Source organism: Heteronotia binoei, chromosome 16, assembly GCF_032191835.1.
Source record: "Heteronotia binoei isolate CCM8104 ecotype False Entrance Well chromosome 16, APGP_CSIRO_Hbin_v1, whole genome shotgun sequence".
In the NCBI taxonomy this organism is placed as follows: Eukaryota; Metazoa; Chordata; class Lepidosauria; order Squamata; family Gekkonidae; genus Heteronotia; species Heteronotia binoei.
In genome coordinates this window covers 9,445,411-9,468,939 of record NC_083238.1, presented here as the reverse complement: position 1 = coordinate 9,468,939, position 23,529 = coordinate 9,445,411, and the positions used below count along the sequence as shown (strand labels likewise).

Below are 23,529 nucleotides of genomic sequence, written 5' to 3'. Positions count from 1 at the left end.
AAATACTTGAGTCAAGAGTTCTACTTGGCTGGTGGGACCTCTGTGACAACATACTCAGATGACTGGTCTTCAGTATGACCTAACAATAAGGATGGTATCTGTGGCTTCAGGGTCAGGATTCTTTGTGAAGAGTTGCTTCAGCATTGATGCAAAGGAGAACAAGCTTCAAGCAGAGGGTGACCATCAATGTAAAGATGAGATTGACCTGTGAGATGGGGTTGGAGATGGCGTTTGGCGCTTAGGGCTATTGAACAATTGATGATGAGCAGTGACATTGAAGCCTCACTCAGAGTTGAATGTTGTCTGTTCTGAGGCACTGATGAAAGTTAAAGTCATGATGGCAATAGCCCTTGACATCGAAGAGATGAGGCTGAATGGCATTGAGCTGGCAAGATCATCAGCAACCACGCTGCATCAGAAGGTAAGCCTGAATCTGGTTTTTCTGGCTCTGAGTATCTTGCCTTCTTTTCGGCTTCCTTTGCTGGGGGCTCTGAAGCTGTTCTTTGCATGGACACAGCCCCATTGAGAGGTTGTCCTGGAGAGGCCTGAAAATTTCAGTGGAACTTCCAGCAATTTTTTTCCATAGTGCCACTTTAAGGTGTTGTGTCCAGTTTTGGCATGCTTTAGGCATGAAAAGGCAGTATGCCTTGCAGGTACTGGTGCTATGCCCTCCACTTAAACACATTAAGCACTTAGAGTGGCTACATTTTTTACACCTTTCACCATCAGTAATGCCACTGGTCCATGCTCTGCTGCATATAGCATGCTCATTTTGGGCCATTTTCATGCCACATGATTGGCACTTCTTAAAGAGGGCCATGAAGAGGGACTTCTACTCAGAAGGTTTTTGAGAAGAGGCATGCTGAAATGAATTTATGAGCAGGGACTTGTGGTATGTTCTCTCTCCATGGTGGCAAGAAGAGGACTGAGAGAAAAGTGCATCCTCCCCCTCCTTCACATGACCAAATGGGTGGGGAAAGGTCTCTGACTCTGATGGAGGGGAGGGGGAGCACTCATCTAGAAGCTTTCGAGAGACTTGTTCATTTCTCTTCTTTACAGCAGGCTCTGCAACACGGCACTCCCATGTGTGCCTGCACAGAAGATCTGGGGATGAATAATGGGATTCAGAAATGTAACACAATATACTAATTCAATAAAATAAGCAAATAAAGTTGTCATTTTTTAAAATACTATATATATATAATTCTGGTAATGAATAGGATTTGAGCCTGAATCATTCTAGATTGAGGGTGAAGCCCACAGCAGAGTGCAACTAGGAGATGAAGCTCAGCATTCTTAGGCAGGTGTTTCTTCACCCTACTCAAAATCTGTTAATTCAGCTATGCTTTTTCAAAGCTTCAAGAAGATAAAACAAAGCCATCACTCCCTGATTTTCTGATCTCTGAGGACTTTATAAACAACTTGCAAACAAAAGCAAAGGGGGAAAGGGGCACTAAGCACCGGGTCACACAATATAGCTGATGATGGTTTAATAGGTCAGAGGGTGTGCCAAGCTAGCCTATTATAAGGAGGCTCTGTTATACTGATCTTATCTAGGTGGTCAGTTAGCCTAGCAACGTTACTGGTGGTGTGCTTTGACCATCACTGTTGTTTGCCTTGCCTGTTTCTTAAACAAATAGCTCCTTTTCAGGCGTTTAGTTTTGATACTTTCTAGCAGTGGCAGCTTGTGAGCTAGACTGTATGTAATAAATGGGACAGGGCTGGTAACCATGAAGGCAATATCTGTGTGGCCATCACTCCCTGATTTTCTGATCTCTGAGGACTTTATAAACAACTTGCTGAGCAGACAGGTTAAAACGGATAAAAGGAAGTCCTTCTTCACCCAAAGGGTGATTAACATGAGGAATTCACAGCCACAGGAGGTGGTGGCAGCCACAAGCATAGCCACCTTCAAGAGCAGAGGTCCATCAGTGGCTATTAGCCACAGTGTGTGTGTATATATAATTTTTTTTGCCACTGTGTGACACAGAGGGCGTTTTCGCACTCACCTTCAAGTAGCGCGACCACCCTCTTCACGCCGGAGGATCTGCAGGGATTTCGCATAAGAAGCGCCGGAGCAGCCAAAAGAGCCGGAAAGTTCCGTCGCGAAACCCGCTCAAACGGAAACCGCCAAGAAGCAGGAAAACGTTTGAGCGGCTTTTGCGACGGAAGTCGACGGCTCTTTTGGCTGCTCCGGCGCTTCTTATGCGAAATCCCTGCAGATCCTCCGGCGTGAAGAGGGTGGTCGCGCCACTTGAAGGTGAGTGCGAAAACGCCCAGAGTGTTGGACTGGATGGGCCGTTGGCCTGATCCAACATGGCTTCTCTTATGTTCTTAACTTGCAAACAAAAGCAAAGGGGGAAAAGGGCACTAAGCACCGGGTCACACAATATAGCTGATGATGGTTTAATAGGTCAGAGGGTGTGCCAAGCTAGCCTATTATAAGGAGGCTCTGTTATACTGATCTTATCTAGGTTATCGCTATTATCATTTATAAATGGAATTAGCACCTGGAAATCTGTATAATACTTTGTTAACTGGAATGTTTTAAAATTAATGTGGTTTTAAACTCTGTGTAATTTTATGAAATGTTGTTAGCCGCCCTGAGCCCGCCTCGGCGGGGAAGGCGGGATATAAATAAAATTTTATTATTATTATTAGGTTTTTGGGGAAAATGTTTTCCTCCCAGGTGGTCAGTTAGCCTAGCAACATTACTGATGGTGTGCTTTGACCATCGCTGTTGTTTGCCTTGCCTGTTTCTTAAACAAATAGCTCCTTTTCAGGCGTTTAGTTTTGATACTTTCTAGCAGTGGCAACTTGTGAGCTAGACTGTATGTAATAAATGGGACAGGGTTGGTATCCATGAAGGCAATATCCGTGTGGCCTTTTGTTCATTTCCAATCCTGTTACTTCATTTGAAAAATATAAACAAGGAGGAACAGCTGCAAATATGGGATTTTCCAGTGGGATGTGTGTAGGATGAAGAGGCTCTTCAGCTCTCACTTTCATCGCAGAATTGCTGTACAGTAAAAGCTGACTAGAGAAGCTCAGCCTTCAATTCCGATTGAAACCTCTCGCGAATGCAGAATATATAAGGGATATGTCAAGGCAAAAACAACATGAAAAACTGGGAAGTAGGAAGAAGATGAAGAAGAAGATACTGGATTTATATCCCGCCTTCCACTCCAAATCTCAGAGCGGCTCACAATCTCCTTTACCTTCCTCCCCCACAACAGACACCCTGTGAGGTGGGTGGGGCTGGAGAGGGCTCTCACAGCAGCTGCCCTTTCAAGGACAACCTCTGCCAGAGCTATGGCTGACCCAAGGCCATGCCAGCAGGTGCAAGTGGAGGAGTGGGGAGCCAATGCTCTTATTCTCCAGTTGTTGTAGCAAGGAGCAACACTGGGAGCCTGGGGGAGGCAGAGACTTCCAGGCTGTGGGCTTGACCCCGAGCACTGCTAGTGGAGTTAAGATGAAACCAAAGTGCACTATGTTAACAAGAATTGTTAATGATATTTACAATAACAATTAATCTACACCAATGCAAGCTTATAAATGTAATTACTATCATTTTGCACTTAACACATAGGATAATAGATGAGTCATTCAGGACTTAACAGGTGTTATAACAAATGCACTGGCAAAACTACTATCTACTGGCAAGACCTCAAATGCTGACATTCAGAGAACCAGATAAATGTACAAAAATCCATTTTTATCTCTTATAGAGCAGCACTGGCCAAATTGCTGTAAAGACAAAACTGACTTAGTCCAAATGAGACATTTCAATTCCTTCATCAGAGAACATTTAACACTGGAATCAAGGACAACTTCAGAGGGCCTACTGTAATATCAATGCAGATATTGCAATACTCTATTTGGAAGAAATATGGAGTGAAGATGGCAGACGAGGTCTTTCCTGCCTCCACTTCTGCTACTGTAGGCTACCAAGAACTGTCAGAAGAGTCTGGAGACAAATGGCCAACTGCTTGGGGAATCGGAATGCCATGAAAGACCTTCTGCATCAACTCCTTTTGTAAACTCTTCCACTGGACCCGATGCAATACATAGTAAATGTAAAATATTGGTGCTTCTTCTAAGATGAAAATCTTTATGAATTTGAGTCCCAAACCATCTTTGCTGTTATTTGTACAGGAGCTCTAACAGATTAAATATCTTTTCATGTAACGGTAACATTTCTTGGTCAGGGTTTAACAATCAAACACCAGCTCAGGGTTGTAATCAGCTGAGTCACATTAGATCCAATCACATAACTCCTGGCAACTTTATTTTTTATTGAAAAGTGGCTAAATGCACTTCTAAAGGATTTTTTGTGCGTGCGTGTAGAAGAAAATTCGTTTTCTCCAGCGGAGCTATTAGAAATATTGAAGAGCGCTATTTAGATTGGGAAAAGCAGCATGGAAAAAAAGGATTAAGTTTGTTTCCCTCAGTGAGGAATCCCAGCCCAATCCTCCCCCATGTCTGTCATAACTAAAATTAAAGGCATCAAGAGATTGAGAGCGTTTTCTCACTTACCTTAAGCCGGAGCGACGTCCCTCTTCACCGCGCAGCGTCTGCACGGTTTTCGCACTAATTGCTCCGCAGCACCTGGAAGAGCCGCAAAGTCCCGCGGCTTTTGTGTCGCAAACGTAAACTGCCAAAAACCAGTTTACATTTGCGACGCAAAAGCCGCGGGACTTTGCGGCTCTTCCAGGTGCTGCGTTGCAATTAGTGCGAAAACCGTGCAGATGCTGCGCGGTGAAGAGGGACGTCGCTCCGGCTTAAGGTAAGTGCGAAAACGCTCTCAGTTTTGGATCTCCTCTATCTTGCATGGTTCCATACTAATAAACGACCATAACATTTTTTAGGCACTTGGAATCTTTGTATGGTCAAAGAGTGGCAGAGGTACAAGATCAGGCCTGGGCCTATTGTCCCTACTCCCATTCATCAATCTGTATGTGCAGAACTGATCAATGCATGGAAGTCGCAGGCAGAGACAGGAAACCAATTCTACTCACCCTTCTGTGTGTAGATTACATGTAGCTTGTGATTGTCTGAAAAGTCCTGATGTCAGAACCGGCCAAAAATTCCCATTCCTTTGTTAATGTTGTAGGACAGTTACCTCTATGTATAAGCAAAGCTGAGGTGTCACAAAAAGCGATAATGAACGAACAAAACAAACCCCAAAACCAAATCAAACTTATGATAGCTGGGTTAGCTCTTTTGCTTAAAAGTTTTGCATTATACCATGTCGCTATCTCACCTGCCCATGAATCCAGACATTCTGTACCATTAAAATAATTGCATTTGGATATTTTAAAAAGACAAGCTGAAAAAATCCTGTCGATACAGGATACTTGCTCAGTGGGTGGGGGGGGGAAGCTGAAAAAGTCAATTCTCTCCTTATCAATCATGCCTTTGACTAGAGATGTGTAAATGATTTTCCACTGCAAACATAACCTGGTGAAATTAACATTTACATGAGATTCACAATAAAACAGCATGACCGTGACATGAGCCCACATTGAAATTATCAAGCATATCTCTTCACTCAGTCTGGAAACAGAGCTAAAACGGGACTGAAACATGGTAACTTTCAAACATAATATGGAACAGAGCCTTTACCTGAGCAGAATTAGAGGTGCACAGCATGCATGTCAACCATCTCTTTCCTCACAACTGCCCATGGAGTAGTTCAGCGAAATCCAACATCAGTCCACTGACGTTCTTTCAGTCCTACAAACTGACAGGGCAGCTCAGTATGTACATGTTTGGCAGAGCAGAAGGACAGGGATTCAGATATTACTGAAGCGAAGGCCTGCTTCTGTGTGAAGATTCTGGAGATGGTAGCAAAGTAGCACATCAAATGTTACATGAGCAAGTAGGGAATGTATCTAAGGCAAATGTTTGCCAATGGCAGTTGCCAGCGGCGTCACTAGGGCGGGGCCAAGGGGGCCATCGGCCCTCCCCCAGAGGATTCTCATTGGCCCCAGGCACTAACCCATGACCCCCCCAACAGGAAGGGGCTGGCCCTGGGACTAGAACGCTGCTGCTGTGTGTGGGCTGGCCGGGATTCTGAAACCGGGGCCGCGCTGCCGCCGGCTCAGCTAAAAGCGTGTGGGTGAGTGGGGGAAACGTAAATGCTGCAAAACTGGTATCTTGGATTACGGGGGCTGGTCATGTGACCAGAGGGTGGATGAGGGAGGGGCCATGTGAAGTGGGCGGGGTTGTGTGCGGAGGGGGGTGACGCAGCCCTCCAAAAGGGGTGATGCCCAATGGGGGGGGGTGACTTGAATCAGTTACACCCCAGGGTGCAACCCACCCTAGTGACGCCTCTGGCAGTTGCTTGTTAGAACATATGCATTGGGGTCCCCAAGGTTTTGAGAATATGGGCACCTTTGGAATTTTGAGGCAGGGTGGTGCTTTCCCACAATGGCTGCCACAGGAGGCAGAGGCAAATGCAGAAAGGCTGCTTTCAGAGTTCGAGCCAAACAGACCTCCCTCCTCACACCGCCTGAGGAGAAAGAAATCAAAGGAGAAATGGAACCAGCCATTGACTAAGAACAGTGCAGTTGCTTACCAGTCCTCATCCTCCAGTGGAAAACCCTTTCATTTGAATAAGGGCAGCCAATAACCAGCCTTACCTTGTAGCAGCCCCACCCACTTTATGAAAATCCTGGCAGGCATCAATAACATACTGGCAGGCACCATGGCTCACGATGCTGGAGAATCCTAACCTACATTATCAGCTCTGCTCTCTTCAGATCCTAAGGCATCACCAATGCTTCAGGACAAGGACCAAAGCACACTTTCAGTTTTAAATGAAATGCCCCTTCTCCCTCAAATATGAACAGATGCATGACTATATTTTCCAGAATACCTTTTTCCTAGAGATAGCTTTCAGTGTTTTAAGAATAACTATTCTGTTGTGTCCCAAATTTGTATTTAACAATAAAGATTAAGCTATGTATCTGATTTCTTTTTTAAAAGTTTTTCATACTGGATCTAGTACTTATGGTACCATACACACACTTTTGAAATTATAACTATTACTAGTAATAAGGCCCGTTGTGAAGAACGAGGCTCTGGTGAGTGCCCTCCCACACTTGCTGTCTTCCCACCACCCAAAGTGAAGGCATTCCCTCCCCACCCTCAAGGGGAGCTGATCTCTGCCATCTGGACAGCAGTTGTAATTCTATGTGATCTCCAACACTCGCCTGGATATTGTCAACAGTGGTTCCCCAGGAGGAAATGACATTGTACCTGTCTGAAGTCCCACCTCTTCCCAAACCCCACCCTCTCCAGGCCCCACCACTTAAATCTCCAGGAATTTGCTAACCTGGAGTTGGCAACCCTATCTTTTTCCCTTTATTTGCCCCTCTGACTTCAGCTTTCCATTGCCTCCCCCTCCCTGCAGTCTCTACATAGGAAAAGAACATTCTTTCTTCACAGTGTGGGAAGGAAACCAAAACAGCTTACATCATTTCCCCCCTTTGATCTGCACAACAGCCCTGTGAGGTAGGTTAGGATAAAAGTCTGACTGGTCTGAAATCACTCAGTCAGATTGCACTGCAAGAACCTGGATCTGGGAGACCTCATTTTGAAGCCCTAACTCCTATGCCACACTGGCTGTCATAGGGGGCTGCTGCTGAACAGTAGCAAGCAAACAGGCATAGGGTAGCCAACCCCAGGTGGAGCCTGAAAATCTTCTGGGATCACAACTGAACTCCAGACAACAGATCTCTCTCCCAATCCTGGATAAAATAACTGATTTGGAGGGTGGACTGCATGACATTATATTCCCCTGGGGCCTCCCTCTTTTGTGGGTTGCCTAGCAACAGCCTCTGGCTAGCACTTCCCATGGGGCAGCCATGGGCTCTAAGGAAACATTCCTAGTGGGGCCTGGCCACTGGCTATTTCTGTGGCCTTTGGAGGCTATGTGTGGTGGGTGGCTTTTTATGAGGCCCTTTCTGAGGCCAGTTCAGGGGCCCTTTCTTCAGTCCTTTCTGAGGCCAGTTGATGGAGAGGACAAAGAGAAGAGTTGGAGATGTGGCTGTCTCTGAGATAAGACTGCTTTTGGCAGTTTGTTCAGCATTCCTGGGCCTGCAATAGGCAGGGGAGTAAGCCAATTGGTGATTGATGTGATTGGCCTATAGTGTGTTCCTGCAGTAACTGTGTGAGAGAGGAGTGGACTCAACCAATGGCACATAAATACTCTTGACTGATAGTTTGATGGGCCAAAGGCTGATACCCCGCAGTCCCACTGAGCCCCAACCAAGCAGAATGATCAGATTTGCCACCACAACAGAATTATCCCTGGTGCCCAAGCTGGACCACCACCCTCCAAACTCCCAGAAAGACTCAGCCACAGAGCGAAGAAAAACTCCAACAACTCCGACGCGTCCCGCAACGCTGCCTGCGCCTCCGATCTGCTGCCGACCGATCCTTCCAGGAAAGCCTTTCCCTTCCAGGAAAGCCCGAAGCCAGGGAACCTCCAAAAGACGTCTGCCGAAGACGCGCCCGACGCAGACTGAGAGAAGCGCAGGTCTAGCTGTCAATCAGCCAGACCTCGCTTCCCAGCCTGCGCGCCAGAACGGGCGCCCTCTGTCTCTCCCCGTCTGGGGAGGCAAACTCGTGCCTTTGCAGCCCAGCCGCTGCGCGGCGGGCTGCAGGCACCCGATAGTATTTTAAACTCAAATTTCAAGAAACACAGTAATATTAAAAAACTGAAAGTCACTGAAAAGTCTTTCACACCACAATGCAAAATCCATGAAAAGCAAAATCCCTATATTCATTGATAAGCATTAGACGATATGGCATTACAAATACCAAAGTAACATCAGGAAATCTATCATGCTAGAGGACAATTCAGAGGTCTCCACACGGTAAGAAAGCTTGATGGACTGATCAGTCAATACATTGTGTTGAAACAGTGGGTGCATTCACACACACACTAAATAATGTGCTTTGCAACTGGATTTTTGTGTAAGAATAGCAAAATCCACTTGCAAACAGTCACTGTGTGAAAGCACCCACTGTCCTATTGTTGCCTGCTGTAGGAAGGCAGAGCGAATGGAAGCCTGATGCTCTTGCTATGTTACTTACTGGTCAGCCCACTCTATCTGAAGGGCTTTGATACAGAGGCATGTTCTTGGAAAGGACCAGGGGGAAGACCTCTTCACTACGATCTATTCTCAGATTTTAAACACAGCCCCAGCCAGAGCCCGGTGAACCACTCTGGCTGCTTTCCCTCCTGCCTAGTTTATTAGCACATCATCACTGCCGTTCTAAACAGAGTTACACCCTTCTAATTCCACTGGATTCTCTGCTTAATTAAGATGGCCCTGTTATAATCTTTGTTTGGTGTAGTGGTTAAGAGTGATGGACTCTAATCTGGAGAACTGGGTTTGATTTCCCACTCCTCTACATGCAGCTGCTGAGTGATCTTGGGTCAGTCATAGGTCTTTCAGAGCTGTTCTCTCAAGAACAGTTCTCTAAGAGCTCTCTCAGCCCCACCTTCTTCACAGAGTATCTGTTGGGGGGAAAGGAAGGGAAGGAGATTGTAAACCGCTCTGAGACTCCCAAGTGAAGGGCAGGGTATAAAACCAGTATCTTCTTGTTTCTTGCATTGTGCTTTAATTAACCACTGTTAACAACTGTTAGAGTGGACCAGGAAAAAATTTACCAGCTTCTGGAATGGTAGAGGGAATCTACTATTTGCCTTCCTCTTAACAAGGCAAGGCTATTAAACAATGTTGATTTGTTGGTTAAACCATTAACATTTGCTTATCGCCTTAATTTTTGGGCAGCAGGCCAACAATGCAATAATGTGAGAAACGGGGCTGCCTCCCACCATGTCACCCTTGAGTTCATTTTTAATGTCGCATGCCATCAATTCTTGTTGCTTTCTTCCTATTTCCTATTACAGGCACAAAAGTTAATTTTCCCCATTACTCAATAACTCCAATATCCTGTTCAGTTGGAGCTAAACATGGCTTGGCTTGGTTGTTTATTACTGGGGAGGAAAGTTTATTTATTTATTTATTTATTTTGAACAAAATATCCGAACTTCAGGTCTCAGAAGCCTACGGAGAACAGTCTTCTAACCAAACTATTTGAAAAAAAAGGAGGAAAAAATGTTAGGCAGACACATTCTTTTCAATGAGGTCCCAAGAAAGCTTTCAATTAAGTAAAAAACAATTGACTGATGTTCCACTCCATACTGGCAGGAAACTCTATGTAGCATTTCTAGAGCTTTTCCCCTCATTCTGCCCAACATGTGGGCTCAGTGTCAAGCTGTGACTTTATAAATCTCTCTCAGCACTTATCTGAGCTCAACATGAATTATAGAATTGCCAAATCTATTTGATGCAGGGTTTCTTTTTTTGTCATTGTTGTTGTTCAATGCAAGGAGGAAAATGGACAATGTTATGGTCAAAAAGATGTTCCTTCCTACAAAATTACAATTATGAATGATCCCTAGACAGGAATTTATTCCCTTTATTTAAAGAGTCAATCTGTATTCTATCAGTTCACATTTATGCTGACTAGTAAGGCACTTGTAGTAAACATTATAAGATGTTGCTTCTTTCATTAAGCTACTTTGCTTGGAACAGAATGTTCCATAAAATATAAAGACATGTACACAATTCAATGCACACTAGCAAAATGCCCATCATGTGGGAGGAGATACTGCATATTTCAAGGAGCTCTTTGGAATGTAGTGCATCAACAGAACATAAGAACATAAGAAAAGCCATGTTGGATCAGGCCAATGGCCCATCCAGTCCAACACTCTGTGTCACACAGTGGCAAAAAAATTTATATACACACACACACTGTGGCTAATAGTCACTGATGGACCCGTGCTCCATATTCCCATATTGTAGCCTTTCCTGAAAGAACACTGTCAATGATACCATATAACATGGCGACTGTTCATTTACAAATACATTTGCAGATACTACTGAGACTGGAACAAATCTACGGGCGTTTTCCCACAGAGCTTACTGCGGAGCGACGTCCCTCTTCACCACGCAGCGTCTGCGTGGATTTCCCACCAACTGCTCCGCAGAACCAGGAAGAGCCGCGGCTTTTGCGTTGCTAACGTAAACTGGGGTTTTAGCGGTTTACATTTGTGACGCAAAAGGCCCAGCACTTCCTGGTTCTGCGGAGCAGTTGGTGGGAAATCCGCACAGACGCTGCGCGGTGAAGAGGGACGTCGCTCCGTGGTAAGCTCTGTGGGAAAATGCCCTACGTCTTCCTTGGCCATACCCACTTACTAGCTCCTGTCTGCATGAACCACCCTTCATCTCGAAGCTGTATTCTCAGTTCTGTTTCTTGGTCACAGTGTATGACAAAGTATTTGGAAAAGTTAACCTGGATGTGCCCACACATAGAAATAATTGCCCAACATATAAGCCCCAGCAGATACCTGAAAGTCATACAATACAATGCACATTCCAGTGAACGTATAAACGACTAAATGATCATGATGGGATTCAATGACTACTGCACTGTCATAGTGGAAGGGTATGGATGAAGGACATGTGATACGCCTTGCTTACACTAACTGTAATTGGGTCTGGATGACATCTGAGAAAGTAACTTCCTGGGAATCCTGTGTAAGCTAACTTGACTGCCGTGGGTGAAGAAAGTCAGGTTGTAAGTACATAAAGACATCACATTCTAAGCTTTTTAACAACACTGCAACTATCTAAGGATGTCACGCCACTTTGGTGGTAGTTGGTTTGTATTACTGTGCTAGAAACAGCTACCATCAGCCCCATAGAGTTGTGGATATACAAAAGCTTTTTCAGCCAATATTGACCTAACCACAAACCTACACATCTGATACATAGTAGCAAGCGGCTTGGAGGGGATTACAAAAGAAACATAACAAACAGGGGAGAGCTTTCCCACATTTGCCTCACATTGGATATTCCATTTGTATATGTAGCCTGCATTTAATTTTAGCTATTCATTTTTAAGATGGGGTAAATGCAATAAATGAATAAGAAATTTCTATATAGACTGATTGACCAAGGTTCGCTCTCCTTCTTTGTATGTATCAAATGTGAGTGTACTCCTTTCATACATGTACACACAATTGTCAACTACTTAATAAGAATTACAAACTATCCCTTTGATTACAGGCCTAATAAATGTAGAATGTGTGTCTGTGCCTGTATTTTTTAATATCATTATAATAATATTACATGGCAGGCAAAAATATAATGAAAATGATAATTTGCCAAAAAGATTTAAAAAACACTGAGGTGTCACCTATCAAAAGTTCTCCTTCTGTCTGTGATACAGCACAGATTGCAATCGTGACAGTAAATCTGGTGTTATTGTTAATGCCATGGCACTTTGGTTTTTGGCTTGCTTCAGTCCAATCTGTGACATGCTTGTGAATATCTTTCTTCTGTTCTGTCTGTATGGCATATGGATTTCTGGGATACAACGTCAGACCTATCCACATAACAAGTGTTCAGAGAACCTTATCATTTTTAAAAGCCAATTACTCAAAAAGACAAATGTGAAATGTTTCACATTTAATGATGAGCAAATCTGCAAAACAAATGCAATTTTGCTACATCTCAGGAAAAAAAAAAGTTTAGTTTAACTGTAAATATTGCAATGGAGTCTTTAGCAATACACATGATGGGTAGGGACCAGCTCATATTATGCATATTTGTACATGACTGTCACTTAAATTTGCAGCATTTTTCATAGTGGCTTGTTTGAAATAAATAGAAAGAAAATAAGGCACAAATGACTGAAATAGAAGCCTGCAGAAATGTCATTGCTCACGTCGAGCATTGGACACTTTAAAAAAAAATATTTTGAAAGTCTCACCCAAAAACATGAAAACTGCATATGTCTACAGAGGTAGAGGTCAGTAATGAAACAATTAACAGCAAAAATATGAAAACCATTTCCTAGAAATATTTGTCAATACATAAACAATGTTTGGTACCACACATAAGTTCTCCATGAAGCCTGGATTAGTAGCCGTATGTCCTATTCCCAAACTGAAATGGTGTCAGTCCAAATACCCAAAGACAGGTTTTCAAAGAAATGTTTTGCTGGGACTAGGAGGGTTCAAACTATTATTCTTTTTGATGCAGCACCAAATTCTGAAGACTTAGAAACTTGCAAGTCCATTTATAGTGCACTCAATTGCACATGTTTATATTTACAGTGTCTCTCCTTGTCAGCAGAAGGTGTCCCTTTGATCTGTCATACTTACATATATATCCCAAGTTATTTACTATATGGGCATTTTTGTTCACCTCTGAAGCTTAGGTAGAATGGGAAGGGACCTGATCCAAACTGCATGGAGAAGATACTGAGATGACAGTAAAGTGTGTGTGTGTGGGGTGGGGGGCGTGTTGAGCTCAAAATTTTAAAAAATTACTTACCAATGCAGTATACATTTTCTCAGGAGTAATTCCCACTCAACTCAGTGGGATTGTCTTTCATTTTGCATTACTGTTTGTTTGCTCCATGATACTTAATACTAGATTAATACAATTCAGTTACTTAATACAACATTTACTGGCATGAGAAGCTGAATAAATGTATTTATAAAGTTAGAAGAATCAAAATCTTGACATACGTAACACCAGGCAATGTTCACTTTATAATTCATATTCTTTTTGAACTGCATCACTAATAGCAAATCAGAGTTTGGTTTTGTTTTTTACAGACGTCCATCCAGAATATGTCTCTCAGCTATCACTATGGTCAATTAAGAATCGACTAATTCAAGTAGTTTGGTTACATTTTTCTTATCCAGCTCTGCTGTAAAATCTCAAAATCTAGCAACGCAAGGGAGGCAGGCAGGGAAGAAGATGTCTATTTTAATTGAGATCCTGTTGCTGTTCTGCCTTTTTAAGAAGATCGACCATATCTGTGGATGGCTTGAAGATGGCCAAATGTGCTAAGCTAATATCTGATTTGGGAAATGGACTGTTTTACCTCTAGTTGACAGCCAAGCTGTAAGGACAAATTCTCCTATCGTCTTAAAGCCTCAATATACTCTAAAGGAAAAAAAAAGGATATCTCAGCTTTAGCATCAATTCATAACTGTAAATGTTTTTAAATGCTTAAAAGCTATGCAGTTGTAAGTATAAATGAATGAGGTTAAAGGCAGAACATTACAAAACAGAAGAATTTCAGGCTAGTGAACTGAAGCAGCATTCTCTTAATCTCCTCTTTTTCTTTCAAGTTTTTAGGATGTAAATAAACAAGCTGTACCCCCTCCCCTTCCTAGTTGCATAGTAAAATACAAATTTACTTAGCCAGAAAGCAAATTCAGAAGTCAGAATACAATCACATAACACCTTTTAATAGTACCAACCAAATGAAGTCAGTTTGAGTTCACCTGTGAATATTTTAATGTGTGCTCGACATACAGCTCCATTTTAAAAGTAATATCATATCAGAGGCTATCTGAACAGTTCTTTCAGAAAGAGTAAATAAAAAGAAAGGCAACTTTTTAAAAAAGGTTTCTGTTACAAAAAGATACATAAAAATTAGAAATGTGTCAATGTTATTTCATTCCAGTACACTGAAACAACGCTACAGAGGACACAACTCAGACACAAGAAAAGCAGTTCAATCTCGTGTGCATTTCTGTCCTAAATTCTGCTCACCATTTTATTTTTAACTTCTGATACCTTTCAGGAAGTAGGCTATTCTAAGAATTTCTGGAAGCAAAGCTCTAGTTTTACTGGCAGATTGTAAAATGAAAGGTTTAAGGACTTTTTTCTAATTTACTTTGAGCTTAATCTGAAGGGGTTTAATCACAGCTTGTACGCATCTTTTTTTTAAAAAAAAAATTATATAAGGGTGTATGGTGGGGAGTAATAATCAGGCAGGAAATCATTACAACAGATGCTGACTTTGGTGATCCCATTTACACATTAACAATCTGATGCAAAACCCCATCTAGACAGTACCTGTGTTAACTGAAGTGTCAGTTGGTCATTAAGCAAGAGAGAATAAAAGGGAAACAGAACATCATTTTTTGTTAATGGCTGGGATCTCCCCCCCCCTCTCCTTTGCACCTGTTATTCTACTCTTTCTTTCAGCTACATTTCAAAACACTGCAGTTGGGGTCTCCTTGCCAACCTGGGATGGCATAAGCTTGGGTAACAGAACAAAATGTTAGGAGGTCCTTCTGTCTTTAACGCCTGTTCTCCAGTGAATCAGCCTCCAATTAATCTGTTTCTTCAGTAGGAGTTTAATAAAAAAAAAAAAGTCAAGCACACACATGTTCAGTCTTGTTTAGCAATAAAGCTCTGTTCACATTATCTGTGTAGCCAGGTCAAAAACTGTATATAATTAAATGCCAAAAAGCACTTCAAAATCATAAGGAGGTTTTCTTTTAAAAAATAAAAAAAAACAAGGCTTTTTGGGATATATAATTAATTATGAAAAGCAGGGTGGCTTAAAAAGAGATAACGAGGAATTTGATGTCACTTTTCATTACATATTTTTTAAAAAGTTTGTTTCATGGCCAACTGACATGTGTATTAAAAAAAAAAAACTTTCACTTTATTAGGCATGCTAGTTTGCATTTTTATGAACCAGTCAATGCAGTTACTTAGATTTTGCATCCACACCATAGAATACAAACTGAGTTGGATGTGCACATTCCAAATCTCAACACTGTCAGCCAAATATATCCCACAGTACCAAGATGCTTTTATGAGAAGCTGCTGGTCTCCAATTGGCTTTGAGAAAAAAAAAATACTTCTTTTTGCATTGAAGTATATATTCGATAGGCATGAATGTTTTAATGAACAATATTAAAACCAGTTCATACATTCCCTCCTTAATGAGGGACTACATGTATCTACCCATGCTGTCTGTTGTCTCTCTTCTCCCAGTGGCCAAGCATTCACTTTATTTGACCAGCAATTCATACCTTGTATTTTGCTACCTTGGCTGGGATTCTTCTTCTCCGATGGCTAATGATTCTTCTCTGAGTAGAAAAATGAGTGGCCTTTCCTGCTGACTGCTCAGAAGATCAGCCACCACCAAACAGAAGAAATATAAACAATATCTCAAAAATATAAAAGGCAGCGTGTTACTGCTGCCCGATAGAACTAGCTTCTGCTAAGAGAGAGAGTGAGTGGTGGCAGAATGCACATCACTACACCAAACACACAGAAAAGGACCACCAAGAAAGGTCAAGAGAGTAGTTTTCCTTGGTCAAAATCTCTAGCTGGTTTTGGCTGTCCTAGAACCCAAATAAAAGAAGTAGGAAGCAGTGGGGCTTGATTACAGGCAGGCAATGAGAAATGCTGCCAAGTTGCAGCTAACTTATGGTAAGCCTGTAGGTTTTTAAGGGAAGAGACATTCAGAGGTGGTTTGACGCTGCCTGCCCTTTCAGAACAGCCCTGGTCTTCCTTGATGCTCTCCCATCAAGGACTAGGTTGGGCCATTCAGGTCAACATGATTACAGGCAGACTAAAACTTAATTACACCGGTTCCCTTTTTAAAAGGCAGTGCACAAACTGGCCTTGTAGATTGTATAGAAGATGAGATGTAGGACTAGGTTCTGTTAGTAGGGTTGCTAACCTCCAGGTGGCACCTGGAGTTCTCCTGTCATTACAGTTTTGCTACAGGGATCAGTTTGCCTGGAGAAAATGGCTGCTTTGGAGGGTGGACTCTATATCCTACCGAGGTGCCTCCCCTCCCCAAACCCCACTCTTCAAGGCTCCACCTCCAAAATCTACTAGGAATTTTCCAGCTCAGAAGTGGCAACCCTATCTTTTAATAGCAGCTTAACAGAATTCCTAGATTTATAGGAGATAATTTTTATACTGCTCTGTTTTTACTTGTTAGTCACCTTATTGGCCCTGATTGGGATGAAAGGTGGATCATATATCTTGTAAATAAAAATAATAATAAATGAAATCCCATACTTTAAATACAAATCCCATGTCCTGTAGGAGATGTATTGAAATTATTAGTATCTATATTACACCCATGGACCTAGAAACAGCTTCTCCTTTTCCCTTCTCAGTTTTTCAAAGGAAAAGCAATTCTTTCACAACCAAAATCTCACAGATGATAACTAGTGAGGCCTTCCTCATCTAACCCTCATCATCAGACTACAGTTTAGGAAGAAGTGAGGAGAAAGGTGTGCTGGTGGGTTAAACAGTGGTCTGCCTCAGAAGCCAAAAGTTAACAAGATAATTGCAGCATTGTCAAGGGATTGCATTCATTTTATTGGAGACTGACACGGATTTAAACATGTTTTAAGAGTCATCATGGTGTAGTGGTTAGAGCATTTGATTAGGATGCGGGAGACCTAGGTGTGAAATCCCACTCTACGATGGAAATTTGCTGGGTAACTGTGGGCCAATACACTCAGCCAAACCTAGCTCACAGGTTCATTGTATTGTAAGCCACTCTGGCTCCCCATTGGGGAGAAAAGCGATGTTTAAATAATAACAACAATAATGTAAAGTTTCGATGTTAAGCCAATAAAATTGACATGAACTATCCATGTTCGTGATTGATTGCCTGAGTTAAGATGCAGGTGGCGGTTATGCATCTATCCTTTCTGGTTGGAACATAGGGACATTTTTTTCCCCCTTTCTTTTTCTTTGTATACTAACTACACTGTGTTACAATGCATCTTTCCATCAGCAGGTGTTGCTACAGTTTTGAATGCACAGCTAACAGCTCTACAGCAACACCTAGTGGCAAGATTTGAAGGGATGCACCTTGAAAACTGCTGATGGTTCATTAATTTCCAGTTCCATTGACATACTCTACAGCAGGGGTGGCCAACGGTAGCTCTCCAGATTTTTTTTTGCCTACAACTCCCATCAGCCATTGGCCATGCTGGCTGGGGCTGATGGGAGTTGTAGGCAAAAAAACATCTGGAGAGCTGCCGTTGGTCACCCCTGCTCTACAGCAAACAACTGCAAGTTATGTAGGTAAACTGAACTTTATATGACAAAATTGGGAGGTATTCTGTGAGCTGATAATCTGTAATAATGAATACAGAAAGATAGAAGATCAGAATTCATTTCAAATAGAAATCAATCAATCCATATCCATTCGTATTTGAACAGGTAACATCTGCACAATATAGTGCCTCGATCTGGCATCATGGCTTTATAACTATAGTAATGACATCCACTTCAGTCAATACAGAGCAATCAATATACAGCAAAATTTCCCAGTCTTGATCTGGGAAAAAATAATTGTATTCTAGATTGGAAGAAGAACAAGGGGAACGCTATGCTTATTTCCACTCCTTCAAATACATTTTAAAATGATTCATAATACTGGAGAAACAATGCTTGGGTACTAGAGGTGAAAACATCCCCACGTTTTTCAGAGTGGTTTTCAATTCCCCTTTCCCAACACAATGCAAGGTGATGACAAAGTGGTTTTAATTGATCCAGATAGAGGAGAAATGGGCATCAGACTAGAGCTACCAACCTCTATTTGGGACCTGGAGATCTCCCAGAATTATAACTGATCTCCAGGCTATATAGATTGGATCCCCTGGAGAAAACGGACAATTTGGTGGGTGAACTCTATGGCACTGTACTTCTCATCTATAAGCTCCACCTTCATGCTACAGGAAATTTCCAACCCAGACATGGCAACCCTACTTCAGTCCAGGTAGAAGATAATACATGAAAAGAGCAAGCCTAGGCAGAGTTACACCCTTCTAAGTCCACTGAAGTCAATGGAATTAGAAATAAGGCAGCCAGGTCCCATGCTTCGGCAGCAGCCTCCTACCATTGAGTTTTGCCCCCGCCTGATAGAGTAGCAAAAGGAAATTGAGGATGCTGTAATTGTTTTCCATGATAGCACAATGTCGCCTCTGAGTATGTAACCAGAACTGACATTGCCGTGTCATGGGATGCTCTGCAATTTACCCCCAAATCTATGGTTTTCAAAGTTTCAGGGACATGCTAGAGCATGTGTTATGGTGATATAATTTCTCTTTATGCAGCTGGATGTGATGTCATGGCATCAAAGGCTGCCAGTTTGGTAAGTCTCTAGCCGCCCCCCCCCCCCATACTCACAGGTATTGCCACCCAAGGGCTAGCAACCTTATTTAAGAAGGGTCTGACCATGCTTAACATTGTACTGAAATTTAGGTGAGTTCACATTTATTTGGTTCTGGACACGAGAACAAGAGATAGGGGGAGAAGTGTCCTCAGGTATCAGGAAGAAAACAAAAGCCCTGTCAAGTCCCAAAAGTGTGTCTTGCATATCTGTTTTACAATCTATAAGCGGAAACTACCACAGCTGTCTATTCAGGAAGCAGAATACTGAGTAGGAATGGTCTCTTGCACATAACATAATTGAATTGATGTACATTACTCTCTCTCTCTTTCACACACACACACACACACACAAGCTAGAGAGCTCTTCTAAGGTGCAATCATCTAAAAAGGAGCAGTTTTGGAGAAAGGACTGGGGGAAAACCAATATTTTATTGGTTCCAATGATGTCATGGCCATCTGTTATGGTAAAAATTAAGCAGAACAATATCAAAAAAGAAGAATCTAGACAGACAAAAAAAATTAGTTCTACTGTTATCAAAGTTTTTTTGCTGTTTCATCGCAAAGCTTTACAAAAATAGACACTGGCTGATGGACATAGCATTTGTACCCAACTATGAACACTGAGGTTTAATACTGGGGCATTAATTTACATGCACAAATAGCTAGAATGCAGATTTCTACTGGCTTGGGAACTAGCTCTCTTTCCACTGAAATATACTAATTGTCTCTTGAACATGTAGCAGAGTCCAGGTTTTTAAAAACAATCAAATTAATTTTGTCTATTTTTGTACACTATAGAAATTTAAAATGGAAGTCAATTGCCTACTATATAAAGTAGCAGAATTCAGAAGTTTTACCGCTGTAGATTAGAAAGCATAAATACAGTGTAGGATCTATGGGGAAAACAGTCTTGTTTGAGAAAGGGACATCTGGAGTTCCGGGCAGTGCATTCTCTGTGTTGGTATGTGAACTTTACTTTAGGATTAGAGCAAAATGACACCCTCATAAATATCTAAACCATCCATCACCCACAGAGCAGGAGGCAGGCTCCAGAGTAAAAAAGTTTCCAAAAATTGCAAGATGTCATAATGCAACACTTTTTGATTTTCAGACTGTTATATTTTACCTTATTTGCTTCACGGGACTCTTTTAAAATATTGTAATCAACATGGCATCTGCACATATTAAAAAGTTATTACATTTATTTGCAGCTAGAAAAGAAACCAAAACCCAGCCTTATCCATGTTTACTCAAAAGCAAGTCCCACTAATAAGAAAGGAATTTATTCCCAGATAAATCACATCCTTCTGGGGTTGGTAAAATGAATACCCAGCTTGCTGGGGGGAAAGTGTAGATGACTGGGAAAGGCAATGGCAATCCACCCAATAAATGTCTGCCGTTAAAACATCGTGATGCGACATCACCCCAGAGTCGGAAATGACTGGTGCTTGCACAGGGGACTACACGTACCTTTTAAATCACTACAGGACTGCAACAATAAACTTGAAATCTGAAGCTGCCAGGTCTCCTATCTGGAACTCTCTCTCTCTCTCTCTCTCACTCAACAATTCCTTAGAACTATTTCATCATCTGTTTCAAAGCCAAGACAACTTCTCATTAATGGGCAGAAGAGAAAGCAGGTATACTGTGGCTAGAATATACCCCAGAGGAAGCTAAATAGAACCTTTTCTTTCCTTAATCTGATTGACTGGCAACTGGGCAGCCAGCCCTCAACAACTAGGCAAGTGGGCAGGCCAATCAGCTGGTGCCTTCCCTGGAAAACTGTACTGTCCACAAGAACAGATCACATCTAGATGGGATCCTTCCATTTGTCCTGTGCTAGGAGACAGATTTGGTTTAGGGCCAACCATGAAATCGTTATGTCTCCCTGAACATTTTGGTTGTGGATTGTTCCACCATAAGTCTGAAGAACACAGTAAAGGCAGTTTCCACTGCAAAGAAGAAACAATTACAGATTTTCTCATTCTATGCTGTGGGGGCTTCTTGCCAGACTGGAATGACATGTTGATAACCCATTGAAAAGAAATCTGGGGTCTGGAAAAGATCAGAGTGGGGATAGAATAGCTGCTGACTGTTGATCACCATCTTGTTATTATTGATCCCTACAATACATTGCACCATGGTATTATATTGGTGCTGCCTTCCTCATGCTCAGCACTCTATATACATAGCTGATATCATAGAGGTTACAAGATGGTACTTTATTATAAGACTGATCCAAGGTAGCACCCCCTGGGACTTGATGTGGGAAGAAGAAGAAGAAGAAGAAGAAGAAGAAGAAGAAGAAGAAGAAGAAGAAGAAGAAGAAGAAGAAGAAGAAGAAGAAGATGATATTGGATTTTTATCCCGCCCTCCACTCCGAAGAGTCTCAGAGCAGCTCACAATCTCCTTTACCTTCCTCCCCCACAACAGACACCCTGTGAGGTAGATGAAGATATTGGATTTATATCCCGCCCTCCACTCCGAAGAGTCTCAGAGCAGCTCACAATCTCCTTTCCCTTCCTCCCCCACAACAGACACCCTGTGAGGTAGATGAAGATATTGGATTTATATCCCACCCTCCACTCCGAAGAGTCTCAGAGCGGCTCACAATCTCCTTTACCTTCCTCCCCCACAACAGACACCCTGTGAGGTAGATGAAGATATTGGATTTATATCCCGCCCTCCACTCCACAGAGTCTCAGAGCAGCTCACAATCTCCTTTACCTTCCTCCCCCACAACAGACACCCTGTGAGGTAGATGAAGATATTGGATTTATATCCCGCCCTTCACTCCGAAGGGTCTCAGAGCGGCTCACAATCTCCTTTCCCTTCCTTCCCCACAACAGACACCCTGTGAGGTGGGTGGGGCTGGAGAGGGCTCTCACAGCAGCTACCCTTTCAAGGACAACCTCTGCCAGAGCTATGGCTGACCCAAGGCCATGCCAGCAGGTGCAAGTGGAGGAGTGGGGAATCAAACCCGGTTCTCCCAGATAAGAGTCCGCACACTTAACCACTACACCAAACTGGCTCTCCTGTGAGTGGAATTTTTAACATCTATCTCTATTATTTGATTACTAAACCACAGTGTGCCACCTTCTATACAGAAGAAATTGAATATAATGTTCCTTTGGTAGTTTTTGAAAATAGTGCCCCGATAAAGCGACAGAATTACAGGTGAGCCCAGTCTGTTTTGGCCAGCTATTTACTATCACACATATACTTGAGTGAAAGAGCTGGTCTCTCTTATCTAATACTTTTACCTTTACAGAACGAAGTTTGAGTCCAGTGGCACCTTTAAGACAAACACAGTTTTATTCTGGGCATAAGCTTTCATGTGCATGCACACTTCCTCAGATACACTGAAGCAGAAGTCATCACCAACCGTTACATATAGATAGAGAATGAGGAAGGTGTCGCCAGGATGGGACAAAGAGTCAAGTTGCATAAGTAACTGAGCAGTAAATATAGCACCTTTCTAGTTAGACAGAGAACATTACCTCAGACATTTCAAAGAGTTACTTGAACTATAATTTTCTGTGGGATTGAAGTTCCACACTCAAAAACTCAGATAAAGAAACTCGTTTCATAGAAATTGTTGCCAATGAGATCTTTCCTTGTCTAATGAAATGAATATTTATCTGCAATTGCACCTAAACTGAAGTATAAACAAGAGCTTCAATCAACAAGGGTAACATATTTCACTACGGTTAATTATCCTGATTTAGCCCAAGAAATGAGGTTTTAGTTTGTAATCTGTGAGGAAATCTGCTGGTCTAGTCCTAAATCCTTTCCTCAACCTGGTGATTATCAACTACATTTTTGTACTCGAGGGAATTAATGCCACATACTGCCTAAGCAGCTTTGAAGTAAAAAGGCCAAGACCTGTAATAACTTTTATATACTGTATCGATTCAGAGGCAGAGAAAAAGGGAGGGAGGGAGTCTAGAGCTACAGGGCTTTCTCATAGATTTCCATGTCCTTCTTTACCCCTATAGTCTGTAAGTACTTATAACACCAATGCGAACCTTCATATTAACTCACCACAGGAGACCCCCAGGTAACCTACACTGCTGTGATCATAGGCTACACATAAAATCAGAGGTAAAACGGCTGGAATTACAATTAAACCTGATATTTTCCCACCAGCTAGTAACAACAATCTATATGGCTTTAGAATTTGATAACTAGAAACCTTTGGAGAAAATAATCATGTTGGCAATGTACCACACAGAGGTATTTTTTCCCTTGAAAGTGTGTGCACCACAGATTGAGTACCATTTATATTCAGCGTGATTATTACCTGAACAAGCCCAGGGTTTTTTTCTTCTTCTTTAAAATAGTGCTCCCACATAATAAGAAGGGGCTGTGACAGAAACTGGGTTGATTTCAACTGGGTTGATTTCAAAGCTTTTTAATCTGTGCGCACGTCTTCATCACTTGAGCGATAATTAAATCTCGGAATCACAGG

The 23,529-nt window shown here is 42.2% G+C and overlaps 1 protein-coding gene across 1 annotated transcript in view; it reads right to left on the bottom strand.

Annotated features, from left to right (window-relative positions):
* Positions 1 to 23,529, bottom strand: part of ARHGAP15 (Rho GTPase activating protein 15) — an 884,620-nt gene that overhangs the window by 445,915 nt on the left and 415,176 nt on the right. The window lies entirely within an intron of this gene.